This window comes from Fukomys damarensis, unplaced genomic scaffold, assembly GCF_012274545.1.
Source record: "Fukomys damarensis isolate Sample0158 unplaced genomic scaffold, DMR_v1.0_HiC HiC_scaffold_17, whole genome shotgun sequence".
NCBI classification, from domain to species: domain Eukaryota; kingdom Metazoa; phylum Chordata; class Mammalia; order Rodentia; family Bathyergidae; genus Fukomys; species Fukomys damarensis.
Window position 1 is genome coordinate 33524657 of NW_022900929.1, and position 6501 is coordinate 33531157.

The 6501-nt window shown below is 39.9% G+C and overlaps 1 protein-coding gene across 2 annotated transcripts in view; it reads left to right on the top strand.

The window, feature by feature from the left end:
- The window catches only part of Ttbk2 (tau tubulin kinase 2), a 155531-nt gene that overhangs the window by 451 nt on the left and 148579 nt on the right, over window positions 1-6501 (top strand). The window contains exon 1 of one of the 2 annotated variants that reach the window (XM_010624805.1): window positions 7-56. The exons of the other annotated variant lie outside the window; for it this stretch is intronic. The gene's annotated coding sequence lies outside the window, so the exon portion shown is untranslated. Of the gene's footprint in view, window positions 1-6; window positions 57-6501 lie in introns of those variants that run through there. 2 annotated transcript variants of the gene reach the window in all.

Genomic DNA, 6501 nt, shown 5'->3' on the forward strand with positions numbered 1-6501 from the left:
GCTCTGAGCCGGACCCCAGTCCTCCTCCCGAGAGCTCCGCGTCGGCCCCAGCCCAGGTAGGACACACCCCCGAACCGGGGCGCCAGAACCGGCCCGGCCCCCAGGAGCCCAAGGAGAGGCAGTCCTAGCCCGCGTCCTGCCCAGGCCTCAGCGTTAGCCGTCCCATCTCTCAGCGCGAGACCTCGGGGGCTGCCTGCCCAACTCCGCGGTCGCCTTGTGCTGACCCACATAACACCTTAGTCCTGCCTCCTCGGTACCGGCACTGAACCCTGGGGACCCTTGGGGATCCGCTGGCGTGGAAGGGGCCCGGGACGGCGCCCCTGCCCCCTGGGCTGTGAGGAGGGAAGGCAGGACTTTGGTACGGGGGGCTGGGGCAGTGCGCTGGGGGTTGGCTTGATACCGCTTCCGCGAAAAGAGGGTGGTATTGACGCCCTGGGATGCCGAGGCAGGGACGAAAGGCTTTCCGCCTGTGTACTGACAAATCTGGGGGGTAAATCATCCGCCGAGGTGCCAGGACACTTGATCTCACAGTGCAGTTAGTTTTGTTTCAGTCGTGGCTGCCTTAGAGGTAAAAATGACATTGAGTTGTACTTCGCTTTGAATTAAAGTTGGTAGGTGGCAGCACCCTGGTATTAACTCTTCTTTAACCTTAGAAATTGCCTTTGTGGGGACATTAAAAGAGATAAAGAGAATAGTTTTATTTTCTTATTACCCAGTGTATGTTGTGAAGACGCGTTGGCGGTCACTAGAGGTGAACTTTTTGTGTGTAGGAGGGTCACGTTGTGAATGGGCACATGAGTGTGTACACGCGCGCACACAGAGCCCACTGTTGTGCAGTGTTTGTTTCTGAGCAATTCATAAGAGTTGCATTGGCCATAACGGTTGTATATAAACATGTATTTGCCAAGATAGACCAAAAGAGTGTCTGCTGTTTTCTTTAGGCTAAGTGAAATAGAATAAACGTTCACTTAGGGGAGAAATGGAGAGTGACTTTGATGTATTGAGGGAGTGGAATGCTATGTATTGATTTTCTCCTCTTTTTTACTTTTACTTCTTTGTTTTTTTATTTTGTTTTTGAGACAGGATCTTGCTATGTAGTGCAGGCTGGCCTTGAACTCACTATGTAGCCCAGGCTGTTCTCAAACTTTCAGTGACCTTCCTGCCTCAGCTTCCCAGTGCTGGGTGTACAGGCGTGCACCACCATGCCAGGCCTCTCCTCTCTTTATTTAAAAATAAAGAAGCAATAATGATGACTAATACAACCTAGTATGACTAATCTTGAAGAATTTGTCTTAACTAAAATATTTCAGGTAATAAGTGTGTGGACTTGGATAGTATATTGTAATCTATCCAAATTAGATACGTATTGAATCTTTAATTTAGAAGGTATGCTTTCTTGTATGTTACATTTTCATCAAGTCTCCAAAAGGGATGTGTGAAGCATGATGGTGAAGGAAATTTTCTCTTAACATTTTTTCTTTATAATAGAATATATTAAGAAATGTTTTTTCCTCTTGTAGTTTTGGACGCATAAAAGAAATTAGAGTCTAGACTGAGTGTGGTGGTGCATGTCTGTAATCCCAGCATTTGGGAGGGCAGGACAGGATTGCCATTAGTTGGAGGCCAGCCTCAACTACATTGTGAGACCGTATCATGGAAAAAAAAATAGTTCGGCCAGGGATTTAGCTCAGTGGTTAGGTTGACTGTCTTCCAACTGCAAGGACCCAAGTTCAATCCCTGGTAAAAACAAACAAACAAACAAACAAACAAAAAACAAGTTCACTGGGACTTGGAGTTCACTGTTTCTTAGAGACAGTATTATACACATACACATACATACACACACACACACATACACACACACAGACACACATATATATATGGTTTGTAGCTTCTTTAATTCATAATTCATAATATGAAATTGAAACAAGTTTGATCATGGGTAGGGAGCTAAAATAATATATTTTGCTCATTATCTTGTACTATAGTTCATACATAATTTAATGAATTCTGTATTGTATTATATCTGATTTCATATTATATCTTTTAATTAAGTACGGATTTTTTTAAAGTACTGATTATTTTAATAAGAAAGCTTCATGAGGTTAGAGCTCATTCACTTTAGTGGATTGAACCCAATTATTGAATATACAGCTTCAGATACCTTTAAAAGTAGTATTTGGGGGCCGGGGATTTAGCTCAGTGGTGTTGCCGACTATCTTGCAAGCTAAAGGTCCCAAGTTTGATCCCTGGTACACAAAAAAAAAAAAAAAAAAAAAAAAAAAAAAATGTAGTGTTTGAAGTAAAGTTTTTATAATTTAGACAATTTACTAGGGTATTTGACATCTAAAAATGTATTTAAATGTGACAGTGATTGATTGTTATGGAACTGAGTTAGCTGTGATCATGAAATTTAAATTTCACTTTGGTGGTGGGCAGCAAGTCTTTATAAGCTTTACAACTTTAAAAAGTAATATATATACAAATGACGTTTTGATTGCAACTCATGAGAGACCCTGAACTAGAACCACTCAGTTAAGACACTTGGAAATTTTTAATCCTCAAAACTGGGATGTAGCTCAGTGGCACAGTACCTGCCTAACAAGTGCAAGGTCCTAAATTTGATCTCTGGTACCAAAAAAATTTTTTTAAATCCTCAGACTATATGAGATGATAAAAATTTGTTGCTTAAAAAATTGTAACAAGGGAAATGCTTAATAATTACTATGAAGTAGTGGGAGCTGGATTGACTAGCAAAATATGATGGCCTTTGAAAATCACTGGAAATTATAGCTTTCTTCCCCACTTTATTTTATTTATTTTCCCCACTTTATTTTTTATTTACTTCTTTTTTTTTGAGACAGGGTCTCGCTATATAGTTGAAACTGACCTGGAACTTACTATGTAGCCCAGGCTGGTCTCGAACTCACAGTGATCCTCCTGTCTCAGCCTCCAGAGTGCTGGGATTACAAGCATGCGCCACCACACCCGACCTACTTTTTGTTTTTTTGAGTTGGAGTCTCATTATGTAGCCCAGGCTGGTTTCAACTCCTGGTAATCCTCCTGCTTCAGCCTCCTGAGTGCTAGTCACCAAACCCAGTTTCTACACCCCTTTAAAATATATATATATGGCAAACAGATTTATATATATATATATATGGCAAACAGATTTTTCAATTTAAGGGCATGATACTTAGTCTCATCATATTTTTTGCTGTTTTTGAGGTTTGGTTTTGTTTTGTTTTGGTACCAGGGATCGAACTTGGGATCTTGCTCATGTGAGGCAGGTGGCAGAACCAGTGAGCTAAAACCCGGCCCTATTTATGAGGTTTTTGAGAAACATTCAAAATACAGCTGGTATGATCTGTTTATTTGATTGGTAATATAGTAGGATATCATCAATACTTGTAGACTTTTGAAATTAAAAACACTTCATACTATTTTACTTTGTTGTTTTCTTAGCCAGCGTAATGTAAACAGTAGTGATGATAGTTTTTTCCAGACTTCAGTGGATAGAACATTTTGCATTGAAAATACACAGTGCTTTTAAGTTAAATATCACACTTCTGTATTTGATAAAATAGCCTTTAAGTTCCTAAGAAAAAATTAACTTTTTTTTTTTTGGTACTGGGGATCCAACTCAGGTCCTTGCGCTTGGCGGCAGCACCACTGAGCTAAATCCCTGGTCCTTCTTTTTCAGAAGTTTGTTTGCAGTGTTGGGATTGAACCCAGGGCCTTATGAATGTTAGTGGCAGTAGTCTGCCACTGAAACCCCCAAACTTGAGTTTTTTAAATGCTAAATTTTGAGCATAAGCACAACACTATGACCACAGAAAACAGTTTCTATCTGCATTTAAAATCTGTTGACCCTTGATTATAGGTTTAAATACAGATGAAATTGTATTATTTATATAATGTATCTGTTTTGTCAGATTTCATCTGTTAATCAGATGACTTTTAAGCAGACCTCTTGGTATATTTTAATATATGTTGTATGATTTTTTTAAAGTTAATTACTCTCTTTGTGATTGTTATTTTATATGCATTTGATACTCAATTAAACGTACAATACTTAGAAACTTTTGTGAACACTTTGGATTTTTTTCCATGTTTTAAAAATTTTTTTTGTAAGATTCCTGATGTTTTTTTCTTTTTCTTTTTTTTCTGGTGCTGAGGTTGAACCCAGGACCTTGAGCATACTAGACAACTGCTCTGTCACTAAGCTACATCCCCAGCTCTTTTGTTTTGTTTTGTTTTGTTTTCCTCTTGAGAAAGGAGCTAGCTCTATGTTGCTCAGGTGGCCTTGAACGCCTAAACTCAAGTGATCCTCCTGCCTTAGCGGTCTTAAGTCTGGGATTATAGTCAGGTCCCACTATACTTGGCTTGTTTTGGGATATTGATCTCTGTGTGTGTGTGTGTGTGTGTGTGTGTGTGTGTGTGTGTGTGTGTGTTTAAAATTGTATTATAGGAATTTGCTTTTCCTTCATTCGGGTAAAGCTTCCAAAGGTAAAAAATTCTTCTTTAAAAGAATTTGGAGTATAATAGTGTTTCCTGAAAAATGAGATGTATGAAGTAGCTTCTTGCCTCCCTTTGGTAAGCTATCAAGATTTAACCTAATGATGTTTTAAGAATCATCCCTCTTTTTTTGTATTGGTACATGTTTGTAGTACATAACAATTATATTTCTCATGGGGTGCTTGTGTTCTATATCATGGATTAAGCCTGTACAGTATATTCTACTCTAGAGCTGGGTGTGGTGGTACACACCGGTAATTCCAGCACTTGGGAGGCTGAGGCAGGAGAATCATCTTGAGTTAAGGCCAAACTGGACTACATAGTTCAAGACCAGCTTGAACTACAAAGCCAGACCCTGTCTCAAAAAACAAAAAACAACAACAACAACAAAACAGTATATTCTTCTCTGCTTTTTGAGGCATGGTCTCCTTTTGCAGTTCAGGCTGTCCCTAACCTTACTATGTAATGCAGGCTGGCCTCGAACTCACAGCAAGCCTGCCTCAGCCTCCCAAATTCTGGGATTACAGGCATGCACCACTATGCCTGGCCTTAAAAATGATTTTATCAACATTTTTCAATAACTGACAAGACACAAGAATGAAATGATGGAAGGAAAGTAGAATATAAATAACCAGAAAGGAGGGCCAGGCATGTAGCTCAGTGGTGCCACGCCAGCCTTACAAGTACAAGGTCCTAAGTTCAATCCCTGGTACCAAACAAAAAGAAAGAAAAACAAAAAGGAAAAAGTGAGCGATACCTCTTATAAAATAACTTTTTTTTTCCTTGTGATAGTGGGAATTGAACTCATTGCCTTCACACTAAGCTATATTCCTAGCTCTATGTCTGTCCCCCCCATTCTATGTTTGTTTGTTTGTTTGTCTTGTTTTTTGGTACCGGGGATAAAACTCAGGACCTTGCACTTGTGAGGTAGGCGGCGGATCACTGAGCTAAATCCCCTGCCCATGTTTGTTTTTTGAGGTACTGGGGATTGAACTCAGGACATTGTGCTTGTGGGGCAGGTAGTGGTACCATTGAGCTAAATCCCCTGCCCTAAATTCTATGTTTTATTTTTATTTTTAGTTTTTGGTAGTGGAGATTGAACTTGGGACCTTGTGCTTGCAAGGCAGGTAGCAGAATCTGAGCTAAATCCCTGATCCTAAAATTCTGTGTTTTAATACAAGGTCTCATTGAGGTGCTAAGTTGCCCACCAGGATACCTTGACCAGCCAAAATTTCATTTTATTTTACTTTTTGAAACAAGGCTAGCCTTGAACTTACTATGTAGCCTAGGCTGGCCTCAAACTCGCAGCGATCCTCCTACCTCAGCCTCCTGTGTGCTGGGATTGCAAGCATGTGCCACCACTCCTAGCCTTTATTTATTTATTTATTTATTTTAAATTTTTTCATACCAGGAATCAAACTCAGGACCTTGTGCTTATGATATTTTTTTGAGTCCAGGTCTTAATATATATTTCAGGCTGGCCTTAAACTTGGAGTGATCCTCCTGCCTCTGCCTGCCGAGTGCTATAGGATTACAGGTGTATGCCACCACACCAGGCTAAAATCAGCCCTCTTTTAAACTTCTTTAATTCCTTTTCTTCCCCCAGAGACAGGGTCTCACTGTGTTAGTCTTTTTTTCTAATTTTCCTTTTTTCTTTTTTGGTACCAGGCTGTCTCACTGTGTAGCACAGACTGGCCTTGAGCTCGTGGCAATTCTCCTGCCTCAGCCTCCTGAGTGCTGGGATTGCAGGAGTGAGTCACTACACCTAGTTTAAACTTCCTTAATTCTATATATAAAAGTGTTATTACTCAGTCACCTTCCTTAATTTTTATTCTAAAATTTTAAAAAATTAATTAATTTTTTTATACCGGGGATTGAACGCAGGACCTTGCACTTGTGAGGCATACAGTGGCACCACTGAGCTAAATCCCTGGCCTTACCTAAATTTTTAAAAAAGAATCAATTTTGGAGGTGGCATGCCAGGGT